The following is an 18,012-nucleotide window of genomic DNA, read 5'->3' as shown; positions in this document are numbered from 1 at the left end:
GAAGGGTTTTGAGTGGGAGGTAGCAATAAGAAAGTTTAAGATATGAGCAAGAACCATTTCCATGGAGTGATTTCCCTGGAACCTAGATTTGAGGGGGTTGCAACGACCACTAGTCTCCAGATAGAAAGTAAAATTGTTGAACCCTGCACATTCAGTTATTTAGGTGTCTTGCGGGAAGACGGAGACAGACGGAAAGATGGCAGTGTATTCAGAGTTTTAAGGCGTGTTTTGTGGATGTGTACGAGGGTAGCTGTTTTGTAGCAATCAGGGAAGATCCCAGGTGCAAGAGATGTTGAAAAGGGCAAATGTAGAATTGGGTTAGGTTGCTAAGTCTTTGATTGTCTCTGTGATGAAGGGGCCCACAGAAGCACAACATGGGTTGGCATCCCAACGGATGGGTTCCAAGTGGGTAAGGAGAGTGGGAGAAAATGCCAGTAGCGAGGAGTAGATAGGAGAAAACATGGTCAATTGACAGTGCTGAGAAGGAGGGTGGAGGCATAGGAGGCTATGATTTTGGAGATTTGTGAAAATAATTAAAAGGCAACTTCATTGGCTAAGTGAGAGGAGGGTATGTAGTTGGGGTGAGGAACGGTAAGCATGTCTTATTGGGTAGAGAACTGTTTGCGAGATGTTTGGGATCTTTATTAGCTCAACCCATATGTAGGGGAGGTCTGATGAGCTGCATTGGCGAGGTTGGAAGGCAGACTGGCAGCAGTCATGTGTACTCTCGCTTCCCAGATTATCTGGTAGCTGTGAGGCATCTGGTTTTACCCTTATGTTGGCTATCTATGGGCGTCAGGTTAGGAGATGATAAATGCTAGTTCCTTTGGGTCCATGATTCATTTTATTAGGACGGGGTGATGAGCAAGTTCTTCCGTGAGGTACATACTGAACCTTTCCATAGAGAGCTGTCGATTAATGCTTTCACAGGGCAGGTTTGAGTGTCGCTATGGATGGCAGTGGCGGCTATAGGGAATGGGCTTGTGGCATCTTCTGCCAGGTGTTAGGCTTGTCATGGTAGCTAAGGCTTGGAGAAGTGTTTTTGTTTCTTTCCATTCATAGCAAACCGTGAATTGGGTTGAAAATATTATACATTTGTTGGATCGCCACAAAGTGAATTATGAAAGTATGACAAATAAGCTTTATGCCAGCGTAAAGCCATAAAAGCATACAGCAATAAAAACATGCCATTAGTATTAAAAGAATTTTAGCAATATAAAACATGATCAAAAAGCATTGTTCCCCTGATAATATTAAAAAGAAGTTCCTGGTTAAAAACATTATCTTGGCATACTTAACACTTTAAATAATATTTGATCAAATACATTCAATATATTCACAGTGCAAACAGGTAAACATTGTTCCAAATGAAAAGAGAGTTCGAACCATTTCAATGTTGAAAAACTCATGAAAGGGAGCGAAAAAAATTCTCACAACCCACTCCAAGAGTAATGTTGTAACAATTAACAAAATTATTAACAATAACGGGGGAGGAGACTCTCACCCCATCTTTTTCAGCAATTTGTATTCAACTGATAAAGGTAGTGACTGCAGTGAATCAATATTACCTTTAGAGAAGCGTTGCCTTAGCAGCCACGCTCAGTGAATAAACCTCGCAACCATGTTGACTATCACCTGATGTGAAGTTGATTTTAGAAAAGTCAAGGCTAAGATTGTTGTTTGAACACCCTTCATTCTCAGAATGGGTTTCAAGTAAGCAGCTCTCAATGTTCTCAAATTTGGGCAAAAAGAATAAAAAAAATGATTCAGTGTTTCTGGTAACTGGCTACATAATGGACAGGTATCTGTATTCCCATTGCACCAATTTTTTGTGAATGAGGCCAATCTCAAGGTGCCCATCGGAGATCCATGTAGAGGCTGCGGGTGTACCGTGCATCTATAAGATCTAAATATGTCTCATAGCCAAATTGCCATTTGATTGCAAGGTAGGCTTCACCCAATTTCAATTTTTGACAATTTGCCATCATGTTTTCCCTGTAACAGATTTTCACAGCCTTCTTCACTCTTCCAATGTCAACCTTATCTATCCTTGCTGGATTTTCCCAGAGGGAGATCTCATTAAGAATAAGAAGGGCTTTTTTTAAATGCTTGACCCATGGGAGATTACCCCATCCTTGTGATCCAATCAGGTGCATCAATTTCTTGCAGTATACACCAAGTACCGGTGTAGACCATAACCGCAACCCGTAGAAAACCGGTTTACAGGTAAGTTCAATGATTATGAGGCCCACATCCATCTCCATATGGATTAATGCATTTGGGGTTCCGCTAGACAACATGATCATGCCCTTCAAAAACGTATTTTCCCATTTTTCTCGGTCAGACAAGTTTGAGTTTCCTGATATTTCAGCCCTATAAGAGGCTGAAGTGAATGCTTGTTTTTTTTTATACAGCTCTATGGTCAGGTTTTTTTTCACAACTTAGCAAGCCCCGCCCACCTGGTGCCTTCCTGCCTGCCACTCTTTGTCACCACTTAGCAAGCCCCACCCACCTGGTGCCTTCCTGCTTCGCGCTCTTTTTCACCACTTAACAAGCCACACCCACCTGGTGCCTTCCTGCCTGCTGCTCTGTTTCCCTACCTAATGAGCCCAACAGCCTCTTTTCCTTTGCAGATGGGGAGCAGGTGCAAGTGGATCTAAGTCACCTGGCCTAAGCCCCGCCCACCTGGTGCCTTCCTGCCTGCCGCTCTTTTTCACCACTTAGCAAGCCCCGCCCACCTGGTGCCTTCCTGCTTCCCGCTCTTTTTCACCACTTAGCAAGCCACGCCCACCTGGTGCCTTCCTGCCTGCTGCTCTGTTTCCCTACCTAATGAGCCCAACAGCCTCTTTTCCTTTGCAGATGGGGAGCAGGTGCAAGTGGATCTAAGTCACCTGGCCTAAGCCCCGCCCACCTGGTGCCTTCCTGCCTGCCGCTCTTTTTCACCACTTAGCAAGCCCCGCCCACCTGGTGCCTTCCTGCTTCCCGCTCTTTTTCACCACTTAGCAAGCCACGCCCACCTGGTGCCTTCCTGCTTGCCGCTCTGTTTCCCTACTTAAGGAGCCCTCCAGCTTCTTTTCCTTTGCAGATGGGGAGCAGGTGCAAGTGGATCTAGGTCACCTGGCTTAAGGCCCGCCCACCTGGTGCCTTCCTGCCTGCCGCTCTTTTTCACCACTTAGCAAGCCCCACCCAACTGGTGCCTTCTTGCTTGCTGCTCTTTTTCACCACTTAGCAAACCCCGCCACCTGGTGCCTTCCTGCTTCCCGTTCTTTTTCACCACTTAGCAAGCCACGCCCACCTGGTGCCTCACCTGGTGCCTTCCTGCCTGCCGCTCTTTTTCACCACTTAGCAAGCCCCGCCCACCTGGTGCCTTCCTGCTTGCCGCTCTGTTTCCCTACTTTAGGAGCTCTCCAGCTTCTTTTCCTTTGCAGATGGGGAGCAGGTGCAAGTGGATCTAGGTCACCTGGCCGAAGCCCCGCCCACCTGGTGCCTTCCTGCCTGCCACTCTTTTTCACCATTTAGCAAGCCCCGCCCCCCTGGTGCCTTCCTGCTTCCCGCTCTTTTTCACCACTTAGCCACCCCCGCCCACCTGGTTCCTGCTTGCCGCTCTTTTTCACCACTTAGCAAGCCCTGCCCACCTGGTGCCTTCCTGCTTCCTGCTCTTTTTCACCACTTAGCAAGCCACGCCCACCTGGTGCCTTCCTGCCTGCTGCTCTGTTTCCCTACCTAAGGAGCCCTCCAGCCTCTTTTCCTTTGCAGATGGGGAGCAGGTGCAAGTGGATCTAGGTCACCTGGCCTAAGGCCCACCCACCTGGTGCCTTCCTGCCTGCCGCTCTTTTTCACCACATAGCAAGCCCCGCCCAACTGGTGCCTTCTTGCTTGCTGCTCTTTTTCACCACTTAGCAAGCCACGCCCACCTGGTGCCTTCCTGCTTGCCGCTCTGTTTCCCTACCTAAGGAGCCCTCCAGCCTCTTTTTCTTTGCAGATGGGGAGCAGGTGCAAGTGGATCTAGGTCACCTGGCCTAAGCCCCGCCCACCTGGTGCCTTCCTGCCTGCCGCTCTTTTTCACCACTTAGCAAGCCCCGCCCACCTGGTGCCTTCCTGTCTGCCGCTCTTTTTCACCACTTAGCAAGCCCCGCCCACCTGGTGCCTTCCTGCTTCCCGCTCTTTTTCACCACTTAGCAAGCCACGCCCACCTGGTGCCTTCCTGCTTGCCGCTCTGTTTCCCTACTTAAGGAGCCCTCCAGTTTCTTTTCCTTTGCAGATGGGGAGCAGGTGCAAGTGGATCTAGGTCACCTGGCCTAAGCCCCGCCCACCTGGTACCTTCCTACCTGCTGCTCTTTTTCACCACTTAGCAAGCCCCGCCCACCTGGTGCCTTCCTTCACCATCACTGTCTTGTGGCCAATTCTGGATTTGACTTTTATGGACTTCATTCATTCACGGTGCGTCACTCTTTCTCAACTCTCATGCTGGACTTCCTTTGCATCTTGTACTCATGGTGGCCCTGAATCATGCTGTTCCCATATTCATCTTGTATCCTGGCTTGCAACATTATGTGTTACTACTGACTTCTGCAATTGTATTCGCTCTCCACTCTTGCTTCTCCACTCTTTTTGACAGCTTACTCTCTTTTCTCTCCTCCTTTCACTTCTCCCTTTTCCTATCTCCTCCCCTTACTTTCTTCTGTGCACTTACTCTATCAGAATTGTCCCTGGACCTAATATGATGGCAACCTCGTCTGTTTCCTCCACCCTCCCATTACTGTTTTTTTCCTCCCCTCCACCCCTACATCTGAAATGTCGTCAGGCCTAGTATGAGAGTCGCTTGGTTTGTTCCTCCCCTCCCTTTCTGCACCCCTCTCCCTCACCTTTTGTTTTTCTCTGGCTCTACCAGAAATGTCGTCAGGCCTAGTATGGTAGTCGCCTGTCTGTTTCCATTTCCTTCCCACTCTCCCCCTCCCTTCTTTATCTATGTCTTAGCTCTTGCACTATCTTAAATGTCGTCAGGCCGAGTACGATAGTTAATTTCACATCCTTACTGTTCATGGCCTGTAAGAATGTGGTTGTATTTTCCCTTGTTCCCTCCCTTGCCTTGAAGCGCTTTGAAACACATTGTGTATAGGCGCTATATGAATAAACAATCATATATCATATATCATAGGGAGACGGCGCCTCTACCATGATGAATAAAAAAACTCTGCACACCACCACCGTGCTTTTCACGACTCGCACACACCTTGGTTATCTGGGTAGTCCAGGATCCATTTTCATGGAACCTGACCCCCAGATAATCGTAGTACTTGTTCTAAATAATGGCCCTCGAGGTTCATAGTTAATCTTGCCCGTTTTGAACATAAGCACCTTGGTCTTATCAGTGCTCAAGGTGAATTTCAGTTCCTTGCACTTCTTTAAGAATGAACCTAGAGTTGCTCGTAGCTCTTGGGGCAATGTGGCGAGGAGCACAGCATCATCAGAAAAAAATATTGCCGGTTATCTCTCAAGCACCGATTTTGGCAGATGCAGAGTGTATTATGTAGTTCTTTCTTGCACATTTAAATTAGGGTATAGCAAATAACTTATTTTTAAGCAAATCATTATTGTTTAACTCACTTTTCTTGAGTGAAGAAAAACGCTTTTGTTGCGCAAAGAAACCACCAAATCAATTTGTTTTGTTAAAACATTTTTTTTCCAAAGTGAAATTTTTTTGTCAAATGGGGTTAATTTTCTATTTAGCTGCAAAGCATACTTTGGCCCAAAAAATGCTAAATTCACTTTTGATCTAAAGGAACGTTAAACATTGAATTGACACAAACTTAAAAACTGTGGGTTGCAACGATATTACAGAAGAAATTGCGTAGTGGTCTGAAGGTAAATCATATAGAAAGTTTTAAAAGGAGATAATAGTTACAAGAGAACACAGCCAGAAATATCTGGGTAATGGCACTTACTTCTGTGCTGGCTCCTGTCCAAGAGAAGAGCTGCAAAGTAAGCAAAATGGCGCTAGGGGACGAGTGCAAGGTCCTTTCTCCTAAAGGGACGACATAAGACTTTAAGAGAAGCCTTGTGGTAAGTAATTGGGTTGCAGTACAACGTGCTTGGCACCAGATACTCACAAGTTGCACATTCCAAATACATAAACAGCATGGTAAATCTCAAGAAAATGGCAATTCTGAATAAGATCTGAAGCAATTAAATTGTCTTACTGGTACTATTTTAGTTTCTTCCCCCCTCTGAAAATGTTAATGGTGATGACGTGTGCACAGGGCCTCCCTGTGTGAGGTGTGGAAAGGGTGGCCACTCTGAACTTTAACGCCCACTTACATTTTATCTACCGTGCCAAGGAAGAAAGTTACAAAGTTGTTGTGAACAACTGCACCCTTTTCACACGTTCCCTTGTCTGGTCTATGACCTCCATCAATTTCCTAGTGATCCTTTTGCATTGGATTGTGGCAGGATGTAATAGTTACTGGTGAGATGGTTCAGTGCGTGAAACGCTTGCTCCACAAATCAGTGTGCAACCCAATCTCACAGGCTTAGGGTGACCAGACGGCCTGGTTTTGCCAGGACGATTCCGGAATTGCGCCCTCTGACGCCCCCCACCACCCCCAGAGTTTTTTTAAATTAAAAAACCCTGTCCCGGTTTTGGACAAAGTGCGGGTGACAACAATTATAATTGTAATTATTTTCACAACACTTTCAGAATTTTGAGTGTGGAGGATAGCGGGCCACAACACTTACTGACTGTGCCACAGAGACTGGCTTGGAAATGATTGTACAGCAAGCCATGTAATATCAATTAGAGCAAAAGCTTGTTTTTAATTAAAATGCCAAGATTCACAGACAAAACTGCACAATTTAGCTCATATATCATTTATAGAAAGGGGAAGTGCTGGAAATAGTGTTGGGTGGTGGTTGTGGGGGCATGTTGGGGGAGGGGCAGTAATGGGTGGGCTGCAATGGGACAGTCCTTCTTTAATGTTGTTGGCAGTCCCGGTTTTTCGTTTTGGAAATCTGGTCACCCTACACAGGCTAGAATCTCTGTAAAGCACCCTCAGCGCTTCTAAGTTCTATAAATGGAAGGCCTGGTTCATGGAACTTTTAGCACGGCACAAAGTGACTTTGCACTGGTGCAAAGTGACTTTGCACTGCAAAAATATAGGTGCAAAGTGACTGCACTGCAAAATACAATTTGCACCACTCTGTGAATCAGGGTGTTTGTTGGCAGTGCAAAATGACTTTGCAACACGCTAAAAGTTATATGAATCAGGCCCTTGGCATTGTCAAGCTTGATTATAACAGCGCCCAGCAGAGGATATCATACAGACAATCATATTTTCGACTGAATGTTATTTGCATGGAGATTACCACCAACGTTTTCACTTACGTGCTGCTGGGTCTCCTGCATAAAAATGTAAACATTTAGAAGGCGGAGGGAAAGAGTAAATAGGGGCGAATTCCATTTTCTCTTTCATTTCCCTCTCAGTCTTCTGAAAAAATAAACTCCACTTGCAAGTTATGCTTTGCAGGTTGAGTTAAATAACGTATTCCTATAGAATCGACCTGGCTTTCAGCAGGTTCAAATCCGAGTCAGATTCCATAGGAATCCATTCATCTTACACCTCCATGAAAGCGTCAAGCAGGCATAAAACAAAATGCACCGGCTAGACCAAGAAGGTCCGCACACACAGCAGGGACCCTATCTCCTCTCTGGGCGCCTGGGCCTCTCCTCCACTGTGTCAGTGCTTGAAAATGGGGGCAGGTCAGGAAATGGAGGCATGCATTGCTTTTATGTCTCCACTTCCCGCTGCACCAAATTCAAAAAGAGGTTGAGAGCTGAGAAGCTTGGCAGACTGCAAGGCAGGCAGCCATTGGGAGAAGAGCCTGTGCCTGGATGCCCAAAGTTTCTGCATGCTTCAAAAATGCAAAAATAAATTAAATAAATAAATAAATCAGGCAAGATTGCCAGTAGTAAGGATGACTCAAAACCCACAGGTACTGCTTAGAAGGGTGCTGTGGGCATTGGCTAGGGGGCAACAATCAGGGATCTCGAGCATATGCATTCCGGACCAAGCTTGTGATGTTGGATGGTACCAAGGGGGTTGCAGTTCCAGGTACAGTTGGGGGTTCTGCAGACGTACATGGCACACAAATTAGTACTCAGACGCTGTTATTCAGTTACTGGAGTTGGTTGGGATAAATGCCTTCAAGGCCTATGTTTTTTTATTTTTTTACTACAACACAACTAAGAATTTCCCTCTGGGAACAATCTACGGTGACAGTGTCAGGTGGGATCAAATAGTACAGAGCTCAGTTTATATTCCTTGTGGGATACTGATCTCGCTGATGTTTCCTACACTACGCCCTAGCTCAGCATATGGCACCTAGCAGATTCCTGACTCACACTCCCAGGGATGTAGCAGCTTGCCGCCTCTTTGCCAAGTTACAATCACGTGGACAGAGCAGGCAGACACCTCTCTCCAGCAGGTTCTCTTCACAGAGATATAACACTTTGCTAGTTGTCATCTAGCCAGGAGGTTAGTGTCTGGCCCACATCTGGCTGATCCTGGGCTGTAGTGCTCCAGTTCACTAGGCAGGGATAGGGCACCCTTCTCGCCAACAATAAGGGAGCTTGTGCCCTTCTCACCTTCAATACATTGTATGGTGCCTGTATCACTCTTGGAAAGGATTATGGGGCTCTTCCTACTCTCATTAAGGGATATCGTGCCTTTATTTATTTTAATTTTGATAACGCGCCACTCACCCGCAGGTCCCAGGGTGCACAAGCAATGTCCTTCACTTCAGACTAGTCCCACAGCCAGCGCACTGCTCAAGAACTTGCCCCAGCTGTTTGCCCTGCCTTCCCAGGTCCCTAAAATATTACGTGCTGCTGGGTCTCCTGCATAAAAATGTAAACATTTAGAAGGCGGAGGGAAAGAGTAAATAGGGGCGAATTCCATTTTCTCTTTCATTTCCCTCTCAGTCTTCTGAAAAAATAAACTCCACTTGCAAGTTCTTCTCCCAGTAGTTCTTACCTCTAGTCTTAGGCCCTGGGATCTGGCCTCCGGTGTCAGATGTGTCCCCTTCCTCATGCCGGTGGCTCCTATGGCGTTGCTTCTAATTCTGTGGTCTGGCCTGCTATGTGCGGATCGCTTGGTTCTCTCTAGCCTGCCACGTCTGCCTTCATGCTGGTATCTACCTGGCTCTCTTCAGCTTTCTTTAGGCTTGACTGCCATGATCGATCCATCTCACGACTTTTGATTGGTTTTCCGTTTATGACCTCAGGATTGATGAATTGCATTCCAGTTCTGGTTTCCCCCTCCATTTACGGGTCTGTGGGGCTCCCAGGGGACATGTTAGATTCTGGAATGTCCAACGGAGCAGCATGAGTGAGCAGCTCCTGCCCACCACCGGACAGAGAGCCCCGGATCATTTGCAAAGCTAGCACGACCCGTGTCTGCAGTTCTGCCTGTTCCACCTTCACATTGAAGCCTGCACTGCAGTCCTTCTTCCTGTACTACGTGTCTCCCAGTTCAGAGATCAAATCATTCAAGTCCAGTATGACCACAGGCCTGGAGGGGAGATCCTCTACTGCCTTCAGGCAGATCACAGCTCTAGCAATACCCGCGTAGGCCGACATTCCTGGCCTTGGGACAAAGCTAGGGAGTGGACGTAAGGACAAGATCAACCCAGGGTTAGAGCTCTTTCAGTCAAGTCTTGCATCCTAAGCAGGGTGGCAGGGCGTTGTAATGTGCAGACGGAAAGGCCCGCTCTCCCCCTAAACAGAGAGAGCCAGATACATGGGTTTACCCAAGTATTAAAAAAATCCACAGCAGCTGCTGGGAGAAATCATGGGAACCGTAGCAGGCCATGCAGGCGAGATGCCAAATTCTTGTTCAAGTCCCCCTGCCAGGCCTTCAAAAGAGTACTCACCTCACCCCCCAGCAAGTGGTTGGGAGAGTGGAGGGAGCAAGGGGAAAATAGGCAAATGGGGCTAAGGTGATGGCAGGCCAGGGGCGTAACAGAACATGCCCAGACATCATGGAGCATCTCGCCCAATACACGCTCCCCCTACATTCCTCGAGGCAGCTGCTGGGGAGGGAATTGGGAAGGTGAAAACGAGGCAGGCGAGGGGGCTGCGGTAACTGGAGGGACCAGGGGAAGTTGAATGGTAGGGTAGCCCAGGACAGGGGAGGAGGCTGTGGTAACTGGAGGGACCAGAGGAAGGTGAATGGTAGGGTAGCCCAGGACAGGGGAGGAGGCTGCGGTAACTGGAGGGGCCAGGGGAAGTTGAATGGTAGGGTAGCCCAGGACAGGGGAGGAGGCTGCGGTAACTGGAGGGACCAGAGGAAGTTGAATGGTAGGGTAGCCCAGGATAGGGGAGGAGGCCATGGGGAAAGCAGGTGGGTGTAAGCACGAGATTTAGGGAATTTAGCAGACGTGGAAGAATGCAGAACAATTCAATGTGAAACACAGGGTAAGTTTCCCATGAACCTACAACTTCCCTGAGAACTGCTGCCAGGTGGCAAGAAGAGATGGACTGCACACTGGGGTCAGCCCAGCCCTTGTATACCTTGGCATCTAATGCAGACGCCCATTTTCCACAGCAAAGGTGGGAAAGGGAGAACACAGTCCTTCCAAAAAGAACCAAGAGGCAGGAAGAGTGGGATTGTTAAAGGAAAGGAGGCAATGTGAATGGCAGACCACAAAAGGCTCCAAAGCCAGGGGGTGCTGCCATCTTGAGCTACCGGCCCCACCGCGATCAAGCAGTGGCTGGACTTGCTGGCTGAAGGCCTTGCTGAAACGGGTTATGGGATCCCCCCTGCCTCTTGACAGAGCTGCAATGTCCAGGCATCAATGCCGTCCTCATAGTCAGCAGGATACTTTTATCAGAGCAGACCAAGGGATTTCCCATGAGTTCATAAGAGCAAAGCTCACTGGTGATATCTATATAACATGGAGACGTTGAGTCAGTTAGACAATGTTGCCGGATGCAGGGTTTGGGTTCAGCACTGCTCACAGGTGTTTCTCTTCTTGCAAGCCCCCTTTGCCATTTCTCAGAGTTTTATAAGTCCAACACACTTTTCTATATTTCTATCAAGCATGGGCCGTTTCCTGCCCAAATGTCCTGAAATCTGCCGTATAGAACCGTATTTTTCAGCATGCAATGAGAAAACATTACTGTATAGTCAAGCCAAATGTATTAATGGCATGCCATTAGTTTTCAAATAAATACAAATACAAGGAGAACACAGTTGTCAATTGCGATCAGAAATGACTTCCATTAGCACATTCACTGATGATGGGGCATTCCCAGAAGGGGCGCCTGTACAATAGCACAAGTGGTGAACCAGATGTGAACAAACTGACATAGAAGAGGGACAAAAAAAAACAGGTGACTCGTAAAGGTAACATTAACCCTGCAAACTAGAGAGGAGTACTGCACAAATATACTAAATTAAATTATTACACGCACTGGAAGGAGTGGTGGGGTCAGTTAGTGAGGATGAGGTAAGGGGTGCGGAGTGCTCCCTCTTTGGCCGAGTTTTGAAGTGAAAGTAATTCCAGTGAGCTAAGTAATTTATAAAAACGTGGCTCTTCGTTCACTGATAGCATTTGAAAAATGTTGATAAATGCTGGCATTTCTATTTTATTTCTATGCACTTAACACTAAATTTCCAAATCACACTATCTAGTAGGCGTAATTGGCCAATCTCAAAGACCAACATACAAGGCCTTGACAGAGCATCTCAGCTAGTCTCCAGCAGCACGCCAACTCGACGACCCCCCCCAGCGGCACAACCACTAACTTGGCCCCTGTCTATTCCCGCCCTGCCAAGGTAAACCCATGCTCAAGCCCTCTGCTTGCGCACCAGTCACACTGCGCAGTGCTTTCTCTCGTTGCAAGATCAAGCTCACCTGTACCTACCCTTTTCCTCTCTCCTCTCCGCCCCCAGCCCACCACAACCTTCATACATTCTGCAGTTGTCAGCCAACTGACCCCCATTGCTGCTGGCACCGCTCCATACAGGGAACCCATGCAACCTCCTCCACTAGCAACAAATTGTGCCATGCAGGCCCGGTCTGTCGACCCTACGGGTGCCACAAACTCACCCAGTCTACGTTCTCCCTCTCCCCCTATCACTCCGCCCAAAGCATGACACCGCTCTCAGGTCATCGATCACTCCTGAGCATCTCGCTCTTGCGCTCAATCAGCACAATACTTCACTCAGGGGTTGTATAAGCCCACCACCCTGCAGCCTGCATGCAGTCTCAAACAACTACCACTGAACCCATGCGTAACACCTCCTCTATGCTGACTGCCACCACTGTGCCTCCTGCACATTCCACACTCAACACATTACCATGCTTAGGTGCTGAACGAGCTCACCACCTGACAACCCGCACGCAGTCCCTGACAACTACCTTTGAATCCATTCCCCCTGCAGCTTCTAGACGTAACCGTTGCCTCAGATACCATACAACTCCATCAACCCCCTTCACAACCAATACCACCAACACCTACCAACACCTTCCCTAACAACACCACCGGAACCCCTCCAGTGCACCCTGATCAACGCTAGATCATTGACGGAATATGCTCCAGACTCCTAGACCTCATTACTACAAACAATATTGACATCTTGGCCGTCACAGATACTTGGCGTACCCAAACGTCTGGCACCTCACTCTCCATTGCCCTCCCCCTGGCTATGCTATACTGTGTGATGACAGAAACAACAGAATGGATGGTGGACTCGCTCTTATTTACAGGAATTCCCTCCTACTGCATGTCATCGCTTTCACCCCAATCTCCCAATGTGAATCCATTTCAGCCAAGTTGAATTGCTCGCCCAACTCTACCATCACCTTCCACCTCATCTGCCGACTTCCAGATCCTGTCATGACATTCGATGAAGAGCTCATCCAACTCATCTCATCCAACCTCAAACCCAGCACCCAGCTCATTATCCTAGGCAACCGCAACGTTGGCTTCAATGGCTACACAGATACAAATGCCTCAGCCGTAGCGAACTCTACCTCTGCGCTAGGCTGCACCCAACATATCCTTAACCCCACTCACTCACAAGATTGCACCCTATTCTGGCTCCTAGATCATAATTGCAACATCTCCATCTTCTCCAACCAACCTTGCCCATGGTCAGACCATAACAATTTCCTTCACTATCCCCAGTCCAAAAAAGCATCCTAAAATCTGCATTCCTCTATCCCCCACCTTAGCCCGTAGCACTTGTAACATCACAGTGCTAACCACCAGCCACTACTCAACCACCCACTAACCCCCCTCCATGACATTGACTCCCTTGTAAACCACTACAATTTGTTGCTTGGCAACGCAGTCATTACCCTGACCCTACTCAAAGCCTGCAAAGCCAAAAACAACAGGCACAACAGCACGTGGTTCACCACTGACCTCAGCTCGATCCGTGCTATAAAACGGGCAGCTGAAGCCATGTGGCAAAAGAAAACCACATTACAGACTAAAGGTATCTTCTCAGACATCTCTTGAAATTATAGACAAGCTATCCACTCCACCAAAGCAGCCACCTACAATGAGAGGATCGCCACTGCATCCTCTAGCTCCAGAGAGCTGTTTGCAATTATCTGTGGATTAGAATCCCCTATTGCCCCACCCCCACTTAAAATCGTTAAAGACCCCCCTCTGATGCAGTAACATCCAAAACACCCTACTGGAAACTAAAATCAGTACCAAGATCTCCCCCACACCTGTAGCCCTGAAACCCAACCTCCAACCAGACTTACCAGCCCACACTCCACCCTTCAACTTCCAACCTATCTCATACTCTCACCTTGCTGCCATAATCAAAGGACCCAAACCCTCTTGGTGCAAAGGCGGTATCTGCCCAGCTTCTGTAGTAAAGGAAGGCGCAGAATCCCTGCTACCACTCATTACCGCCATTGTTAATGCCTTCTTTGCATCCTGCCTTGTACCATCCTCCCTCAAAGAATCATGGATATCCCCCTTCTCAAAAACCCTTCACTGGACCCAGCCATCCTCACCAATTACTGGCCCATAACCACCATCCCCTTCCTATTGAAAATCATCAATAGAGTGGCCTACCTCCAAATCCAAGGCTTCTCGGACACCCACCACATTCTCAGCCCCCACCAATCCCTCTTCCATCCTAGACATGGAACTGAAAGAGCCCTCCTCGACCTAAAGAACCAACTCGTCGACTCCACCGATGCCGGCAACCTCTCTCTCCTTCTGCTCCTCGGCCTCTCTGCCGCCTTTTATCTCGTTGACTACCGGACCCTATGCCACCATCTTGGCCCACTTCTCTCCTGAAGCCGCCAAATGTGTCTCCTAATTCCTCGCCGACAGATCCTCCAGAGTCTTTGCCAGTGAAACCTCCACACTGCCAACACCAGTCTCCTGCAGTGTCCCACAAGGTTCTTGTGTCTCCCCTACTCTTTACAATGTCTATACTAAACCCTTATTTGACTACCTCGACTCTCTCGGCATCTCTTATAGAAACTACGCGGATGACACCCAAATCCTTGTCACCCTCTCCATTGACTACACCCAGTACAGCCTCAAAGTCAATACCATCTCCAAAGTAATCCAAGCTTGGATGGCCTCTCACTGCCTCTGTCTGAACGATGAGAAAACTAGCTTCTCCTTGTTGGAACTCCTGACTGCCTTGCAACACTTGGCACTCCCTTCAAATCATTCACTATTGACGGCCACAATATACCTGTTGTGCCATCCATGAAAATCTTGGGTGTCTACCTTGACGCCACAGCCACATGTTGCGCTATGTCAACCACATTGCCTCCACTTCAGCCTTCACCACGAAGCTCATCCATGCGAGAACACCTTTCCACTCTTCCAACAATCGCCTTATAGTTGCACAAGCCCTCATTGGTTCCAATCTGGACTATTGTAAAGCCCTACTATGCGGCAGGACTGAAGACAATGAAACATACTCCAAGTCATACAGAACAAGGCCCTCCACATGGCACTAGACCTGGGAAAGCACGACCACAACTCTGATGCCAGAAGATCTGCTCATTGACTCCCTGTCAGGGAAAGAATCCAATTCAAAGCCCTCTCTCTCTCGCACCACTGCCTCTCAAACAACGTGCCTTCATACCTGGCTCAGAGACTAAACAGACATTCGCCCGCCAGTCCATTACGCCCTTCACACAGCCACTGCCTCATCCTACCGACGTTTCACTGTAAGAATGCTGGAGGTTCCCGCTTCCCAGCTCGTGCAGTCACCCTTTGGAACAACTTACTGCCTCACCTGCGTTCCAAACCCTCCTACCCGTGCTTAGGAAAAGTCTTAACACCCGCTTGTTCCACTAATCACACTGCATTCCATTGAACTGCACCTTCTGTCAAGAGCGCCTAAATGCCTATGTGCTTTGAGCGCTGCTATGAATGCAGAAATAAAAATAAATCAAAAATAAAATAATAAATGACAACACATTCATTTTCCCACTTCTTTATAACATGCCACTCGTCGGCTGATAGTCAGCAAGTGCCTAATAACATATTTTCTTTAGTTCGGCTGTCCCCATTCCTCTCCCTCCCCCAGGATCCTCTTGACGTCAGCAAGGATTATCTCATCCTCTGCAGCTGGTCACGCCTGGATCATAACCGAGCATTCCATCCTCATCTCTGGTCAACTAATGGATTTGTTAGGTCCATTGCCTCTCTCATATTTCCTCGACGCTGTTGCTGTTGTGTTTTAAGAGCATCTGTGTAGCTTTCTCTTGGCACAAGAAGCCCATTCTTCTAGAACTGAAGTATGAAACGGGGATCACAGAAGCGATTTTGCACAGTGCCATTTTTTTTTTGTTGGTCAGTGGTTATTTGGAGGCGTTTCAGAATGTGCACTGTAAGACATACCATATATGTTTCACTGCTTTTGTTGTGCACAGAAGCAGTGTTGCAGAGGTTACTTCACATTTTGCACACATAAGTCTCCAAACACCACAAGAATAGAGCACAGGTGGCAGAGTTGCCACCAAGGCCATACTGCCCCGTGTGCCACAGCCTATGCCACCCTGCCTTTCCTTTCCAGTTAGCTGTCACTTCCCTTCTATCAATGCCAAAAAAGGAGAGCGGAATCACAAGGGGTCAAAATGCTATATTAGATTATCCTCCCAAAATGACATAGATTAGTTTGCATAAGTCTGTATGCAAGATTTGCTTCCGATCTCTATTCATAGTATTTTTGAGTAGGCAGTCTCTGTTTCAGTTGATTTTCTTCTAAATAATTACTTAATTCAGTGTATTCATATAAGGCCAAACATATGACCTTGCAGCCATTTTAGAGCAATTCGGCTAACACAAAGTGCCTGATGAAGTAGGGGATCCATGTTGTGTCAGCAAGTGATGTAGATGGGAGCAGAAGTGTATGCAATCAGGGTAGGATTAGGGCAGCTTGAGTTCAACTAGGGGTGCTCTGGGTGTACCTGTTCAGTACACGAATGAAGACTTGGGACTCCAGGACGCACCTAAGGGCTACTGCAGGTCCTCGCCCCTCCAGGTAAGTTGTCTCTTTTTTGTCTGGGGCATCCATTCCCCCCTAACGCGCACGCTACGCTGTGATGCCTCCACCCCGCCCACTGCCCGCCCTTGACACGTTCCATTGGTGCTACAGGTCACGAGTCCCGGAACACCAAGAGGACTTGCCGACGCAGGTGAAGTCCGCCCACTCTGCCGCGTCAAGATCCCAGGACACCCCTGAGGTCTTCTACAGGCCCTCACACCTCCGGGTAACTTGCCTTTCTTTTGCCTGGGCCATCCATTTCCACTAACACGCGCTCTGTGCTACGAGGCGCCTAATCCTGCACCATCTCCCCCGCCACTGCCCGCCCTCGACGAGCCTCAGGGTTTGTGCCGGCCCTTGCCCCTTCATGTAACTTGCCTCTTGTTTTTCTGGGGTATCCATTTCCCCATAATGCGCGATCTCCGCTAATAGGCCCTTGAGCCTGCTCCAGCTCCCCACTGCCCACTTTTGACGAGACTCATTGGTGTTCGAGGTCACGAGACCTGGAACACCTTATTTAAAGCCTTCTACGGCAGCCATGCCCAGGCAACCGGCTGAGGGCTCAAGGCAAAGGGCAAAGGGCACCTCCATCAACTGTTTGCCTGTTTGCCCTTAATGGCGCCCCGGCCATGCCATGACCCTGTCTGCTACAAGAATCAGGTAGGGAACGATGATTTGCTTGTACATCTAGTTGTGGCCCGCTATTGTAAATCTAGCTACCATTTTGTGCCGCTGCTTTGCATGTTTTTCCTACATGGTGTTGTAGGCATACATTTTGAATCTCGCTGCTGTCTGGCATGGGTCAACTGTGATCCAGAGCAGGAACTCTGTGCCATTAGGGTCTTGCCCTTTGTTTGGAATGCTTGAACTTTGATTGGTGGCTTTTCAGTTACCTACAGTAAAGAAGGCCACCTTTTTCGGCTATGCAAGCCCTTACACCAAAAGGCATTGTGGATTATGTAGCGAGTCTTGAGGTGTATCTATTATTCCATTGGCATCAAAATGGGTACTTTAAATGTGGCTTGAAATGGTCTTTTTATTTAATGTTAAGGCACATTTTGGCCACTTGGTATGCTATTCTTGGTAGCCTAAGAAGGAGTTTTTTGGAGGCTTATTTAGAAAATGTAATAGTTTTCTAGGACCATGACTAGATTTGTGGCAACTTCCTCCCCATGTTTGGTTCATAGGTTAAGGTGGTCCTTTTCATGTCTAGTGTGCTCCAGGCAATGTCTGATATTATCCCAGCTTCCAGGGCCACTCTCTAAAAGAAAATCAGTGTATTGTCCATGGACATCTTCCCTTTCACCTGGTGCTGTCACATGTGCTAAGGTGCTAAACATTCATGGAAAATTTGTGTTCAGAAGGATTTGTCTTGGGCAAACCATGCGGGACTATGTTTTCATGGAAGATTCAGATTAGGAAATTTTTTGTTTGTTGGCTCTGGGGATTAATAATGAAGGAGGGCTGTGTG

At 47.9% G+C, this 18,012-nt stretch overlaps 1 long non-coding RNA gene across 1 annotated transcript in view; it reads right to left on the bottom strand.

Annotated features, from left to right (window-relative positions):
- The window catches only part of LOC138513978 (uncharacterized), a 55,680-nt gene that overhangs the window by 31,894 nt on the left and 5,774 nt on the right, over positions 1 to 18,012 (bottom strand). The window contains exon 2 of the long non-coding RNA XR_011281852.1: positions 5,946 to 6,025. This is a non-coding gene — a long non-coding RNA (uncharacterized lncRNA). The remainder of the gene's footprint in view (positions 1 to 5,945; positions 6,026 to 18,012) is intronic.

Source organism: Ambystoma mexicanum, chromosome 12 (genome assembly GCF_040938575.1).
Source record: "Ambystoma mexicanum isolate Mex_15411 chromosome 12, UKY_AmexF1_1, whole genome shotgun sequence".
Lineage (NCBI taxonomy): Eukaryota > Metazoa > Chordata > Amphibia > Caudata > Ambystomatidae > Ambystoma > Ambystoma mexicanum.
Note: the sequence above shows the minus strand (reverse complement) of the source record. Positions and strands in the feature narration are given on the sequence as shown.